This window comes from Hemitrygon akajei, chromosome 20 (assembly GCF_048418815.1).
Source record: "Hemitrygon akajei chromosome 20, sHemAka1.3, whole genome shotgun sequence".
NCBI lineage: Eukaryota > Metazoa > Chordata > Chondrichthyes > Myliobatiformes > Dasyatidae > Hemitrygon > Hemitrygon akajei.
The window spans coordinates 37,597,258-37,614,615 of record NC_133143.1 but is presented as its reverse complement, the minus strand read 5'-3'; positions in this window follow the sequence as shown (position 1 = coordinate 37,614,615).

The following is a 17,358-nucleotide window of genomic DNA, read 5'->3' as shown; positions in this document are numbered from 1 at the left end:
GCGCTGGGGAAGTGGGGGTACTGGGGTTCTAACTGTCATTCATTCTTTGGTGCACTCCTCTGTTTTTGTGGATCATTGTGAAGAAAAGGAACTGCAGGATGTATATTGTATGCATTTCCCCGATGTTAAATGTACCTTCAATTCTCTAGGTTATTTTTCAGTTTTAGTCACAACTGTTCTTTTTATTGATAATACTAATGTTGATAAAATCTTGACTTTCAACTAGTAAATCTCCTTTCCTGCAGCTGGCAGGGCCTTTAATTTTGTCAGTTTTATTTTCCACACACCAACTCTCACATTTTCCTCTCCCTAGCAGGGTTAGAATTTATTTAAAATCTTACATACATCCCACAGTGTGAGGAAGTAAAAATCTTTGCGTTGTGACTCCTTTGCAATGTATAGACATGTGAATTTAAAAGTTTAATGGCTTGTAGAAAGAAGCTGTCCCGTAGCTTGTTGGTCCTGGCTTTAATGCTGTGGCAGCATTTCAGATGGAAACAGCTGAAACAGTTTATGGTTGGGGTGACCGGTGTCCCCGATGATCTTCCAGACCTTCTTTCTGCACCTGCGGCTATAAATGTCCTCAATGGAGGGAAGTTCAGATCCACAGATGTGCTGGGCTATCCGCACCACTCTCTGCAGTACCCAGTGATCGTGATTCGTGCAGTTCCCGTACCAGACAGTCAGTATGCTTTCACTGGTGCCCCTGTGGAAGGTCTTGAGGATCTGGGGGCCCATGCTGAACTTCTTCAGTCGCCTGAGGTGGAAGAGATGCTGTTGCATTTTTTTTTTTGGCCACAAAACCAGTGTGTACAGACCAGGTGAGATAATCAGTGATGTGTATACCGAGGAACTCAAAACTACTCACCCTCTCAACTGCAGACCCATTGATGTTGATTAGGCCGAGCCCATCTCCGTTGCTCCTGTAATCCACAATCATCCAACAAACTGTGCATCCTGCTCTCTTTCCCTTTGGCATTCTAAGATAGCTCAATGCCTCTAGGCACTTGCAATATTCCCGCATTCCCTCTCCATTGCACAGCACCACTCATCTCATCTCTGCAGGCAGCACCTGTCCCTTGACTCACTCCGTTTTTACCGTCCGGGGATCCAAGCTACTCTTAGGAGACAAAGCAACTTAAAATCTACAATTAAAAATAACAGCAAGGACTAGAAACATCTGAATAAAAGACAGAAGATGATGGAAACTCTCAGGCAGAAATCTATTTGCATAATAAACTAATTTAACATAGGCAGGTTATAATGGAGTCTTGTCTGCACTGAGAAGATCAAACAAAAGACTGGATACCCATTGTATGAAATTTCTTTCAATTCACTTTCTAATTTTCTGCCCTTCTTCCGATCCTGACCTCTCTATTCTTAGTCACATGAACCGTTCTAATGAAATACATGTAAACTGGATGAACAGCACTTCATTATCTGATTTGCTACTCTTTATTACATTTTGGGCATCATCCTGAGCTCACAATTTCAAATCACAACTGAAATTTCAATTCCTCAGACCTTCTCTGTTTTCCTATATGATTGTGATCTGGTGTTGAAAATTAAAAACACAAGAGATGTTGGAAGATCCCCTCTTACCCCTTCTCTTCTTCTCACCAGTCTATCACCTCCATCTTGTGCTCTTCCTCCTTCCCTTTCTGCATGGTCCACTCTCCTCTCCTATCAGATATGTTCTTCTTCAGTTCTTTACCTTTTCCACCTATCACCTTTCAGTTTTTCACTTCCTTCTCCTCCACCACCCACTACCTTCCCTCTCACTTGTTTTCATCAATCACCTTCCTGCTGGTACTCTTTCCATTACTCCTCCCCCCACCCCACCTTCTTAAGTTGACTTCTTTCTCCTTCCTTTTCTGCCCTGATGAAAGGGGCTAGGCCCAGAACATAGGCTTTTTATCCCACTCTGTGAATGCTGCCCGATCTACTGAGCTCCTTCAAAATGTTGTGTGTATTACTATGGAAAGATAAATTATGTTAATGAGTAGTTTTAGTTATCAATGATTTGCTGAAGTGTTTTGTGATTGACATACTGCATATTCAATGACTACAAAGCGGGGATTGATCACATAACACAAAAATAAAATATTTGCAGACGTAGAAAATAGGAAACTGAATTTAAAGACAGAGTTCTGGAATCTCTTGGCAGGTATGAAACACTTGTGAAAAAAAATACATAGGTCATATTTCATGTTAATGTCCTCCCATGAGAATATAGCTAATGGGAGGCAAAATGATAATAATATTATCATTTATTTATATGGCAACTTTCAATGCAGTAATTCACAGAAGGATTAAGGATGAAGTTAAGTTGAGCCATGTGAGGATGTAGTTACCTTGATTGTGAATAGCTGAGGGTCATTGTTCAGCTACCACTTGGCTATGTACATTCAACTAACACACACATACACAACTGTTGGGGTGCAGCTGGTGGACTGAATTCAGCATCATTCTTTCCATTGGGTAGGAGATCCAAAGAGTCGTAGAGATCTAAAGATAGCTAGTTAGATATAAATGTTTTTGGAAGGGTTTCACAGACATTAGGACCTTGGCAGTTGACTACACAGCTGCCAATGATGGAATGATTAAATCTGGGATCCAACATTAGAGGATGATTGATATTTCAGCAGTTCATTGGGTATTATGATGCCAAGGAGGAAAGAAAGGAGATTATTAGATAAATTAAAAATAAGAATGAGAGTTTTAATATTGAGACATTTTGGTGCAATAGCAAAATGAATACAATGGAGATTTTCCCATTTCCTAAATACCTCAATGACTGCACTTCGTAAGACATACTTCATCATCTCTGAGGGAGCCTGATGTGTTCTGAAACTGAGAAGGTGATATGGTAATGCAAGTGTTTCCAGTGTTTAGTTGGAGCATTGTTTAGCTGATAATTACAAACTATTCAAAGGCTGTTCATTTGACCAACAGGAAAATGTTGAATTGATTAAAACCTGATTCGTACCATATGAGATAATCATAGTGCATCTGGAGGATTTTAACCTCAGAAATCAAGATACAAATCTAACAATAATATAACAAAGCTGGGTTAATTTGCTGTAAGGAGCTGAGAGATATGATTGACCTGAATTTATTTTACGTTTAATAGTCATTGAGATCATGAAATCCTGACTGAAAATGCTGATGGGTTTGAGGCTTCCTCTTTTACCAACAGATCAGGTATTTATTATCTTTTAACCTTAAAAATCCATGAAGTATATTCAGTCTCCTGCATTGACATTTTGAACTAATACTGCAGATGTCATAGAGCTGACAGTCATTACTCAATTTTTTATAAGTGGTAAGAATTTAAAACATGTTCCTCTCCTGCTGACTGAACAATAAATTTTACAATATAATTCATAAGAATATATGCTTCTAATGTAGAAGATTGAAAACAAACAGTTCTATGGTTTGGAGGCGGTTTCCTTCGGGTTGACTGGTGGTGTAGTGGCATCAGCACTGGACTTCAAGATGAATGGTCTTAGATTCGAATCCGGTCAGCTCCCAACCTGGGCAGCACAAGTATCTGCGCAGAAGAAAGGCCTGGCAATCTACTTCTGTATCTTGTCACAAAAATCCTATGGACACTATAGGGTCGTAGGGTCACCATGAGTTGACAGCGACTCGATGGCTTTCAACAACAGATTTCAACTAGACTAAGGAGGTGGTTGCCTGTCTTTAGTAGAACTCTCACCATTCATACCCCACCTTACATTGGCAGCACAGCAGTTTCAAACTCCTGGGAGTACGCAACCTTTTAGACATCCCAGAACACCTCCTACACAATTAGAAAAGCTCACTTTCTGGAGAGCTGGAATATACTCATGTCGTTCTTCAGATGGAGAGCACCTTAGCATGCTGCATCACTGCGTAATGCGGAAGCTGCACTAGATCAGAGAGGAAGGCTCTACGTGGATGGTCAAAACTGCCTCATGCATCAACAGCACCAAGGTCATATATACAGAAAAATGTTGGAAAAGTGCAAGTGACATCATGCTTTGTCCTGCTTGAAGAGGCTATGTAGCATCCATTCCAGGATCACCAGACTCAAAAACAGTTACTTTCTCCAAGTAGTAAGGTTGATCAACACCTCCACCCGCTAACCCTCCCTCCACAACCCAACCAGCACTACTTTATCATTCCCTTTCAGTTACCTTATGTACAGACACTCCTGTGTCTAGCATCACTTTATGGGCATACAATCACCCTATGCATATAAGCCATCTTATGTATTGTTTATTTATTGTGTTTTTTATTATTGTGTTCTTTATTTTATTGTGTATCTTATTACCTTATTGTTCTTTATCTTATTGTGGGCTGCATCAGATCTGGAGTTACAATTATGTCATTCTCCTTTAGAGTTGGGTACGGGAAATTACATTAAACAATCTTAAATCTTGAATCTTGACCTTCTTGAAAACCCAACACACACTCCAGATCCAAACCCACCCACACCAATACCCATGAATTGAAAATCCTACAAAGACTGATGGATACAGCCCAGTCAATCACAGGCAAAGTCCTCCCCACCATTGAGCACGTCTGCATGGAGTGTGGCCACAAGAAAGCAGCAACCATTATCAAAGTCCCCCACCATTTAGACCATACTCTCTTCTTGCTGCTACCATCAGGCAGAAGGTTCACGAGCCCTAGATCTCATGCCACCAGGTTCAGAAACAGTTATTGCCCTTTAACCATCAGGGAGAAGGTACTGGAGCCTTTTGTCTCACACCACCAGGTTCAGGAAGAGTTATTACACTATCCCCATCAGGCTTAGAATCAGCATGAATCACTTCACCGAATCACTTTCTGAATCACTTCACTCAACTCAACCCTGAACTGATTCCACAACCTATGGTCTCACATTCAAGGATTCCAAAACATAGTTTCTCAATATTGCGCTTTCATTCTAGTTATTTATTTATTTATCTATCTATCTACCTTTTAAAAAAAATTATTTTACACCGTTTGCCTTCTTTTGCACATTGTTTGTCACTCTTTGTGTGTAGTTTTCCATTGATTCTATTATATTTCTCTATTTTACTGTGAATGCCTGTAAGAAAATGAATCCCAACGTAATATATGCTGATATATACATACTTCGATAATAAATTTACTTTGAACTTTGAAGAAGCATATCTGGTTGTGTAGGCAATAATCTGTCCTCTCTAACATAATGTCAGCCTCTCATTGGTGTGCCTGATAATTACATCCTCGTATCAGGTAAATGAGGGTGAGAGTACGAAGGTAACTGATTCTGTTGTGAGGCCCTCCATTGTCAGGGTCAACCATCGATTTTGCATCCTAGCTGTCTATATAATATGTAAGCCAGGGCAGTACAACATAGAGAGTAAGCTGTTCCCTATGAGGGCAGGCTTCCCCTTTCTGCGCAGCTGCTGAATCCAAAGGAACGGCAGAAAGCGATACAGTTTAGTACCAGTGACTTCACAAAAGTTATCAGATAGGAATCTAGGAATAATGGTGCATAGTTCCCTGAAGGTGGAATCTCATGTGGATAGGGTGGTGAAGAAAGCTTTTGGTATGTTGGCCTTCATAAATCAGAGTATTGAGTATAGGAGTTGGGATGTAATGTTAAAATTGTACAAGGCATTGGTAGGGCTGAATTTGGAGTATTGTGTACAGTTCTGGTCACCGAATTATAGGAAAGATGTCAACAAAATAGAGAGAGTACAGAGAAGATTTACTAGAATGTTACCTGGGTTTCAGCACCTAAGACACAGGGAAAGGTTGAACAAGTTAGGTCTTTATTCTTTGGAGCGTAGAAGGTTGAGGGGGGACTTGATAGAGGTATTTAAAATTATGAGGGGTTAGATAGAGTTGATGTGGATAGGCTTTTTCCATTGAGAGTAGGGGAGATTCAAACAAGAGGACATGAGTTGAGATTTAGAGGGCAAAAGTTTAAGGGTAACACGAGGGGGAATTTCTTTACTCAGAGAGTGGTAGCTGTATGGAACGAGCTTCCAGTAGAAGTGGTAGAGGCGGGTTCGGTATTGTCATTTAAATAAAATTGGCTAGGTATATGGACTGGAAAGGAATGGAGGAGGGTTATGGGCTGAGTGCGGGTCGGTGGGACTAGGTGAGAGTAAGCGTTCGGCACGGACTAGAAGGGCCGAGATGGCCTGTTTCCGTGCTGTAATTGTTATATGGTTATATAAAGTGTTAAACTCAATGTAGAACTGTCTTAAGGACTCTGGCACTAGAACTTTCCTTGGAGTTTACTCCCAAAGCCTTCCCCAACAGCGGGTATACCCGCAAGGCAGTGGAAATTGAGGTCAGAGTTTTAGTTGAACTAACAACAATGGCTGATGAGGTCCATCTGCCCGAAGTGACTGGTTTTAAGGTGCCAGTAACCTGCCTTTGTCCCTTCTCATTATAGTAAAAATGGTTCCGCTAGGCTTAGTATCTAAGCTAGGAGCGTGAAGCCAAGAGGAAGAGCCTATGTGGGACGCTTGCCATTGGGAACTTTTAACAGGTAATGGGAGCTTATCCTCACTTTCATCCCTGGCTATGACAACCTTAAGGAACTGATTCTATTCACTTACCATCCAATGAAGTTTGTTAAAGTCACGGACTTGATTTTAAATACTTGACTGAGATAAATGTCAGGAACTCACAATCAAATCAATTGTAATTTGCTGGGCTGTCAGAAGTAAAACCAACATTGCAATACATTTTTAACAAGGAACCAAAATTATTCTGAAAATTGAAATTGAAAAATCAAAGACTTTGGCACATCTACCAATCAGAGATTATGACCCTAGTTAAAAGAATCAGTTTAACATCCAACTTTAATATTACTTAAATTGATTTAATTTTCATTGACCATTTCATCTCATTGTGTTGACAGAAAAAATTCTAAGTTCAGTAAAAATCTACAATTACTATTTGTCCCCATCATACTAATCTCTTCATTGAGTATCAGCAGAATTAATGTGAGTCCAAAGATAAAATACAGAATATACCAAAGCTTGGGCATTGACCCACACCAAAATTAGACATTGAGGGACGCAAACAAGAGAAAAAAATAAAAAAGAATGAAGGTTGTGTAAGTTCAAACCAATATTTAAGTCACTCTGCTCAAAGGTATTCCCACTGCTGCCTGTAAGGAGTTTGTACAGTCTCCTCGGATTTCCTCTGGGTGCTCCGGTTTCCTCCCACAGTTCAAGGACGTACTGGTTGATTGGTTCATTGGTCATTGTAAATTTTCCTGTGATTAACTAGGATTAAACAAGGGGGTTGCTGGGCAACATGGCTCGAAGGGCTGAAGGCCTACACCACACTGTATCTCAATAAATAAATAATAAATAAATAATCTCTGTGGATTAAGTTAAAATGCTGCTCATACCTTCCACTTTAGAGAGACCTGCAATCAAATTGCAGGCTGACTTTCTATTGCAGAATTGAGTGAGTACAAAATTAATGTGGAATCAAAGCTCCACAGGTAGATGTAAAATATTCATAAGCCCATAAGCCACAGGAGCAAGATTAATTCATTTGCCCTATTGAGTCTGCTTCACCATTCTATCATGGCTGATTTATTATCCCTCTCGACCCCATTCTCCTCCCCAAAACCATTGACACCCTTAGTAATCAAGAACCTATCAAACTCTACTTTAAATATGCCCAATAATTTGGCCTCCAAACCTATCTGGACAATGAATTCCACAGATTCACTACTCTCTGCCTAAAAAAAATCCTCCTCATCCCTGTTCTAAATGGACATCTCTCTGTTCTGAGTCTGTGCCCCCTCTGGTCCTACACCACCATAAGAAACATCCTACCACATCCACATTATCTGGGCATTTCAATATTCAATAGATTTCAATAAGATTCACACCCATTCCTCTAAACCCCAGTGAGTACAGGCCCATTGCAATCAAATGCTCCTCATGTGTTAATCCTTTCTTTCTGGAATCACTCACATGAGCATCCTTTGGTCTCTCTCCAATGCCAGCATGTCTTTTCTTTGATAAGGGGCCCAAAACCAGGGTGTGAGGGTGGCTCATTCTAAATGCTGAGCCACTCGAGAGGTTGAGAATGGCTTCCTTGGTAGCAAAACCCAGGATTGAAGCGAATCACTTGATGGCATGTTCTAGACCCAGAGTGATTCACCATGGCTTGGCCCTGGTCCTAATGCAAGCTACAATTCACTGTTTGAACAAACAAACTGCTGGTCCTGATAGACTAGAGGGCGGCGTGTTGGGCGAGGGTGGATTGCTCTGAGTGCCAAGCTGAACTGGAGAGGTCAAGAACAGCTTCTCCAGCAGCAAATCTAGGCCTGGAGCAATATGCTGTGCCGGGCCCAGTTCCTAATGCAAGGTTCGGGCAATTTTAAAGCTGGTTCAGATAGTCTGGGGCTCCTCTCTCCACAATGCTAAGGCTGTGACACAGCCCCCAGCTGCCGTGCTCCAAGTCTGCACACTTTGCAGTGATTTGCCCTGCTAATATGATGTACTGAATACTGAGGCTTTGGGCCTACTCCAGGGACTCAATTTGGTTCTGAATATTGTTGTTGATGCTCATTCTATTGTTTGCATGATCTGTTCAGTCTTTATTTTCTCTTTCTCTCTGGGCATTTGGGGCTGATCTTATTTTTTAAAAAATTGGGTTCTTTCAAGTTTCTTGCTTTGCAACTGTCTATCAAGAAAACAAAACTGAAGGTTATATTATTTATACATTCGTTGATAATAAATCCACTTAAATCTTTGAATTTTGAATCAAAACTGATCACAATACTCCAAATGTGGTCTGAGCAATGCCTTATAAAGCCTCAGCATTGCTTCCTTGCTTTTATATTCCAGTCCTCTGGAAATGAAAGCTAACGTTGCATTTGCCCTCCTTACTACTGACTGAAAGTCAACATTTAGATAATCTTGCGCTAGGACACGCAAGCCCCTTTGCTCCTCTGATTTCTAAATATGCTCCTCAGTTTGAAAATAATCTATACCTTTATTCCTTCCTCCAAAATGCACGTCTGTGTACTTCTGCACACTGCTTTCCATCTGCCACTTTTTTGACCATTTTCCTACTCTGTCACATCCCTCTGCAGACTCCCTACATGCCCCTTCTGCAACATGCACTCTTGTTTAGCAGCCTCATTTGCGGCACCTTGTCAAAAGCCTACTGAAAATCCAAGTAGCAATATCCTTTGTCAATTCTGCAAATTATTTCTTTGAAGAATTCCAATAGATTTGCCAGGGAAATTTTCCACTTAATGAAACCATGTCTACTTTATCATGTAGCTGCAAATACACCCAAACCTCATCCTAAATAAGGGATTCAAGCACCTTGCCAACCACTAAAGTCAGGCTAACTGGTCTATAATTTCATTTTTCTTGCCTCTCTCCCTTCTTAGAGAGTGGAGTGACATTTTCAATTTTATAGTCCTCCAGAACTATTCCAGAATCAAACGATTCTTGAAAGATCACTGTTACTGTCTCCACAATCTCTTCAGCTACCTCTGGTGTAATCCTTCTGGTCCAGGTGACTTATCTACTTTCAGACCTTTCAGCTTGCCAAGCATTTTCTTTTGATAATAGCAACTACACTCACTTCTACCACTGACACTCTCAAACTTCTGGCATGCAACTGATTTCTTCCACTGTGAAGAATGACGCAAAATGCTTGTTGAGTTCATCAGCCATTTTTGACCTTACATTGCACCTCTCTTGTGTCATTTTCTCTCACCTACTCTCACCTCTGTTTTACTCTTTATATAATCTTTAAATACTTTTGGTATTCTCTTTTATGTTATTGTTTAGATTATTTTCATATTTCATCTTTTCTTTCCTTATTGTTTTGGTTGCCTTCGGTTGGTTTTTAAAAGCTTCCAGTCCTCCCACTTCCCATTATTTTTTGCTATATTGTATGCACTCTTTTTATGCAGTCTTTGACTTCCCTTGTCAGCCACAGGTGCCTGATCCTTCCTTTAGAAAGCTTCTTTGGGATAATCTGACCATGTGTCTGCTGACCTACTCCCAGAAACTCCTGCCCTTACTGCTCTTCAATCGTTCTTGGCCAACTCCTCTCTCATGTCTCTGTAATTCTCTTTACTCCACTCTAACTTTAGCTTCTCCCTCTCAAACTGCAGGGTGAATGCTATCATACTATGATCATTGCTTCTTGGCGTTCCTTTACCTTAAGCTCCCTTATCAAATCCAGATCACCCAATCCAGAATTGTCTTTTCCATAGTGGGCCCAACCACAAGCTGCTCTAAAAAGTCATCTTGTTGGCATTCTACTAATTTCATCTCTTGGGATCCAGCACCAACCTACTTTTCCCAATCTACCTGCATAATGATTATCATAATATTGAACTTTTTATTTGCCTTTTCAATCTCCCTTTGTGTAATTTGTATCCCTCATCCTGGCTACTTTGTGTAACTCCCATCAGGGAATTTTCCTCTTGAAGTTTCTTAGCTCTGCACTCTGATTCCATCTGATTCTACATCTGATTCCACGTCACTTCTTTCTTAGTATTTTATTTTATTTTTCACCAACAAAGCCACACCAGTTCCTCTGCCCACCTGTCTGTCGTTTGATTCTGTGTATATCCTTGGATGTTAATTTCCCTGCTGTGATCTTCATTCAGCTACAACTCCGTGATACCCGTAATGTCATACCTGAGTGCAAGGGATGACCCAGGAACAGCATAGCTGATGACTTGTTAGTTGTGGAGTAAGCAACATGGTGATATAAAAGGAGGAAATTGATGAGCTTCTGATTCTGCGTCAATGTAGTGTGTTCTGCTGACATTGCTCACAGTGTGTTCTTTAGACTCTGGACAAACCTTTCCACCAAGCCATTTGTAGTTGGTGGTACGATGTAAGAGTGATATGTCTTATTCCATTCATTTTTAGGAATGACTGAAACTGTTCTGCCACAGAGATCCATTGCTACTGACTATCAATCCTTGAGAAGACGTGTCTCAACACATCAACAATGTTCAAGGCTGTATTGGAGGCTATGGGGAACATTTCTGGCTCCTTGTAGCTGCACCCACTACTACCAAGAAATTTGTGCCCATGAATGGTCCGACAAAATGCACATGAGTCCTCTGCCAGGGCAATGCAGACCATTCCCAGGGATGGAGAGCACGGATCTTGACACTTTCTGGACATACTGGCATCCTGAGCACTGCATGTGAAGCTCCTCAATCTGCTGATCGATCTATACCAGGCCAGCAGACAAATCTTCGAACCATTACTTATATATTGACCATGCCTAGATGATCAGCATGTAGCTCCTCCAACACTTTAGCACACGGCTTAAATGATAAAAACATCTCTCAATCCCCACAGAATGCAACTCGCATCAAGGGCAAATCCAACCTGGTGTTGGTAAAGCTGGTGGAAATTGAATTTCAGTTGCACATTCCAGCTATTTTGGGTGGCAATGCAGACCTGAGACAGTGTGGGGTCTTTTCCAGATTCACTTTGGATAATATCTGCTGTAATAGGGAGACTTTTGATCTGCCTGATGGAAAATATATCAAGAGGAATGTCCTCTTTTGTAAATTTTTCAGGTATTTCCTTTGCCAAGGGTAAATGGGTCAATCTACCAGCATCTCTATGATTAGTTGTGCTCTGGAATTTGATCTTGTAATTGTGTCTTCCAAGAAACAGAGCCCATCTCTGCACTTGTGCTGCTGCTGATATTGGGCGATCCTTCTGAGGATAGAAAATGGCCACCAGTGGTTGACGATCAGTAATGAGGGTAAACTACCTCTCATACAAGTACAGATTGAAACATTTTACACCCCAAACCAGATTCCAGTCCTCTGTCAAACTGTGCAGGATTTTTCTCTGTTACAGTAAGAAAATGCAAAGCAAAGGTTCACTTCCATCACTCATAACATGTGACATGATTGCACCTATACCATAACACGTGTCATCACAGGCAAGTTTCATTGGATGAAACTGATCATAACTTCTGAGTACAGTTTCTGACATCACCATTTCCTTAGTCCTTTGGAAAGCCACCTCACACTGATTTGTCCATTGTTATTTCACTAGTCTGCCCAAAATATTGACTGTTTATTTATTTCCATAGATGCTGTTTGACCTACTGGGTTTCTCCAGTAGTTTGTACGTGTTGCTTTGGATTTCTAGCTTCTGCAGATTTTCTCATATTTATGATTTGCATTACTATTTCTTCCTTGTCTGTTGTAATTAGTTCAAGGAGTGGAGCTAGGTTTAACAGGAACCTATTACAGTAATTGACAAATCCTTAAAGGGACCACAACTCTGGCACGTCCTTTGACCTTGGGGCATCCGCCACTGTTTGAATTTTCTCAGCACACTTGTGTAATCCTTGTGCGTCAATAGTGTGACCATAGTAAGTGATGCATAGTTTATAGAATTCACTCAACTGATCATGCTCTGAGGCCATAATCTAATCTGTTTAACATTGTTAATATATTCCTTGTCATCCTCACTGGTAGCAATGATGTCATCCAGATAACACTGAGTGCCTGGGCAGCCTTGCAGCACCTGGTCCATAGCTTTCTGCCTGAGTACAGGTACAGATGCTACGCCAAAAATACACCTACAATAGTGATAAAGCCCTTTGTGAGTGGTTATGAAGAGAAACACTTAGGACACCTCCTCCATCTCCTTCTGTAGGTAGGCCTCAGCTCTGTATGCTTTGCTGAGTGTTTCCCTCCAGAAAGCTTTCCAAAGATATTCTCTACCCTGGGCAGAGGGTACTGATCTACTTACAATACTGAATTGATGGTGACATTAATATGGCCACAGGTCCTGACAGACCCATAATTCTTAGCTACTGGAACCACTGGTATTGCTCATGGGCTCCAGTCAAACTTGGAAAGAATTCCTTCAGTCTAAGTATGATCTAGCTCATTGAGTACTTTATCACAGCTGGTATAAGGATCCGGATGGGCTGTATAAAACTTCGGAATGGCATTTTCATTTAACACTATTTTGCCTTTTATATGGTTGAGTATTCCAATCCCATCCTAAAGAACTGCTGTGGCATTATTGGGCACCCTTTGTTTCGCTTACAGTTGACCCAGTTGCAGGGGATGTGGCATGCAAATAGTGGATGGATCTCCAAATCAAGTTGTAGTTGTGTCCATGATTCATGGACTTCAATGCTGGCCTTCCTGTTTTTACCTCATACAAGCCCAATGTGGCTTGTTGGTTGTTGTATCTCACTGTTACGAATGTCATTCCCACAGGAGTTATCTTTTCTCCAGTTTAAATTCTTAGTTAGATATCTGCAGGCTTCAGTTCAGTATCTTTGAAAGGCCATAGAAATTGAAATAGCTGAGCCAATGTCCAATTCCATTTTAGTTAATTTGCTGTTCATCTCTGGTGTAAGTCCTATTGCTTATTCCCTGTTAGTTGTCACATTGTGAATCTCTAGGTTACCCAGTCCTGTGTTACTCTCATGATTATCAGATTTTTCATCAACAGCATGCAGATTAGTGCTTCTTTTGAAACTGCAACTTGACTTTTTGTCTTTTAATCTTCCCTGAGCAGTCCATTTATTTTTGTCTGCCTGACATGCTCTTTATATGAGTCCTACTTTGTTGCATTTACTGCAGTTTTTCCCTTTAACCGGCATTGGTTTGCTCTATGTGAGCCCCTGCCACATTGCCAGCACAATTTGTTCAGCATGGCCAATGTTCATTTAGACATTGTAATTTTGTTCACATTCACTTTCATTCCCGACGGCAACGCAGTCATGTTTATTTATTTATCTATTTATCTATCTGTCTATCTACCTATCTATCTATGTATTTATTTATTTATTATTGAGATACAGCATTTCTGGTCCTTTGAGCCGTGCCTCAACTTTTTTCTATCCTGATGATGGGACAACGTACAATACCCAATTAACCTACCAGCAAGTAGGTCTTTGGAGTGTGGGAGGAAACTGAAGCACTCGGAGGAAACCACGTGGTCATAGGGAGAACGTACAATCTCCTTACAGGCAGCGGCAGGAATTGAACCGGGGTCATCTGTACTGTAAAACATTGTGCTAACCACTACGCTACCATGCCATTCCAATATACCCGTGCCGTTTCTGTCTCCTGTTTTCGATTTCAACTGCTCTTGTATGCTGCTTTGTCTGGAATTCCCCGCCCCCCCAACCCAAATTACTTTATGTGCATCTACATCTGCCCTCTCATCCCTATTCGCTACTGACAAAATGCTAAGTAGAGAGATTGTTCAGGGAGTTTGAACAGCAGTTTCTTGAAATGCAGCTTGGTTTGTATGTTTGTTGGCTCTTTCCCTGCAGGCCAGTTGCAGCTTAATCACATTTCTTGTCTTCACCCGTTCATTTGCTAGGAGTTAAAAATTCTTTCTTTTCAGGGGCACCAGCAAGGTAAATTCATCAGGCTCACTGGTCCTCTCATTGATGTAGAGGAAGGGGGTTGAGGGTGTCTCTATATGAATGACTTCTAGGACCTCTCCCCAGTGGCACCCATTTCCGAGCTGCCCAGACGATCACTGGCCCAACTGCTGAAAGGGGCCTGCTCATTTGTATTCACTCCCCATTCAGGCTAGGGGTCACTACCTTCAGATACCGTGTGCAATCTTTCTCAGTCTAATGTATGACCAAAAATGTGGAACCTGATGTCTCTGCTGTAAATTAAATCCCTCCCCAATGATTTTCCCCAATATCTTTCCTATTCTGTTATTCAACCAATCATCTACCTTCATCAACCAGTCTTCAGTACAGCGTACCGTTACCATTACACTTTATAGTTCTATTCATGGGCTTCTGTTGTGCTCTCAGTGTCTTCTGCCTTCACTTTTGCTGTGGGTCTGTTTCCATCAACTGTGGTCAGGTCAGGAGTGGAGGCTTGTGTTGAACTCTTAGGTTCTCTGTAAATACACTGTTACTGGAAACACTTGATCTTTCACTCTGTCTGTAGGGGCAACTTTTAGTGATTACATATATACCATTCTCATACATTTTACATAATGACTTATGTAAACAAAAAATGCTTCCTCAAACAATATATTTACAATATTACTCAGATATTGCTTATTCAAACCCATTACTCCCAATCTTTGAGATCTTATTAACCCTGCGACAATTTGCATGGGGCTTAGGTAACAATCTGGAGATAACAATCTTTTCGATTCTACTTTTTAATTTGGTCCCTTTCTTCTCAAAGTCTCTCAGCAGAACCTCTTTCCTTGTTTTTCCTATATTGTTGGTCCCTATATGGATCATTACAAATGGAGGTTTCTCCTTCCACTCCAAATTCCTTGGCAGGTCAGATGTGATGTCTCAAACCAGGGCACCTGCGAGGCAACACAGCCTTCAAGTCTTTTGATCCTTGCAGTAGAGGGTTGTATATATTCCCCTCACTATACTATCCCCAATAACAGCTCCATTTCTCTTCTCTCTCCACTCTTGATTGGCTCCCTATCCCATGGTGCCACGATTCTGTAGCTCATTCATCCTACAGCCCACACACTCATTTTCACAGGGATCAACAATCACAGACCTGTTGGGCAAGCCTTATCTCTTCTTATCTGCTGTTCATCTAAGTCTCCTTGCGGAAGCCTATCAAGCTGAAATCTCAGATCTCCTACACTGGCCCATTCACACAATGACTGCTCCAATATGGCCTCCAGGACCATTCCTCGGTACTATTCATACAAGATGAAAATTATACCATCATTCAAACTAATACTTATCCCTGAAATAAACTGCCAAAACATTCCCACATTGGTTTTGTGGTAATTGGTCAGATGCAGTTTGGCTACTGCATGCCAACACTACAACAATGACAACTCCTCAAAAATGTGAAACGACTCTAGAGTGCCTTGGGGCATCCTTGGTCCGTGAAATGCAAATCATACTCCCTTAACAATGAAGTCAAACTACCTGGCTCCAAATCCTTCTTCAGCATTTAATTACACAGTGCCTTGAGCGTGGCAGTATTGATGGGCAGGTGAATGGTGAGCTAAACTACCTAGCCAATGGAAAAGGTAAAAGGTATCCCTTTGCACCCTGATCAAGTATGAGGTCACTGTGGATAATAGAGTGCAGGTAAAATTAATTTTTAATGTCTAAGAAAAGTAGAAGTTGTGAGGATTAATTTGACCAGGGATCTATGTAATCAGATCATTAAATAATCATGGATTGGTACAGAATATAATCAGAAGGCAAATGGAATCCTGTTTTTTTATATTCAGATAAAAATTGGGTTTCAAATAATCTTTCAGTCTTACAAAGCTCTGATTAGAGCCCACTGAAATCAGGAAATAATATCTTCTGAAGGATATTTACTATCAAGAGAACTATATTCAAAAAGATAAATTATGAGGGGAAATTAAATTAACCAGTTTCACATCTCTTGAGACTTAGATATTAAGACTGATTTAATCTGACACTGAGAAATAAATGAGCAGGTGGAGAGAAAGTAACTCCTAAATCTTGGGCTGGGGGATATTCTCTATTTATTAGAGCTGGGCCTTTTAGGAACAAAAGTAGTAAATTACTAAACATTATTAATAATTATTTTTTCTGGAGAAAATTGATGTAAGCTATCACCACAAGCAATAAAAAGCAAGCTGAGGCGAAACTGACTCGAAGGATGGGCTGTGCACGTGCATCATAAAACTGAAGTGAAACGTGTTCAAGACAGGGTTGGAGACAGAGTTGGTTTTGCTGTTGTCATGAGAACTTTGGAGAGGAGTTGATGCAGAAGAGTTTCAACGCCTGTCCACCTAACCCGGGTGAGAGGTTGGATAGCTCCAATTGCTGAGCAGATTTGGTGAGATCAAAATTGCTTCAGGCTGATTGGTCCAAGTGCGTTGCCATGATGGGGTCTGGGTCCTAGAGCGAGGAACTATCTGGTGCTTGGACAATTTAAGAGCCAGTCCAGAGAAACTGGAAAGCTCGAGTATCAGGACCGGAGGCAAGGGTCGGAGTGATCTCACTTGCTGTCTCACGATGTTCTTTCATCTCTTGGCACGAAACTGCTCCAGCTATTGTGCTACTACTCTGCTACTGGGGGCGGATCTAAGGACTCATTTCTGGTTCAGAGCACCGTCGCTTGCTTCTAATGTTTCCATGATTGTGATTTTTTCCTTTCTCTTTCTCTGTGCAGTGGTTTTGGTCTTTTTATTTTTTTTGTTGGGTTCTTTGGGTTTCTTGCTTTGTGGCTTGTCTGTAAGCAGACAAGTCTCAAGGTGAAAATGTTCAATGACCGAAAGGTTCATTTATTATCACAGCATGTATCCATATACAACTCTGAAATTTGTCTTCTCCGGTTAGCCACAAAATAATGAGAGACCATGAAAGTCATTCAGAGAGAAACAT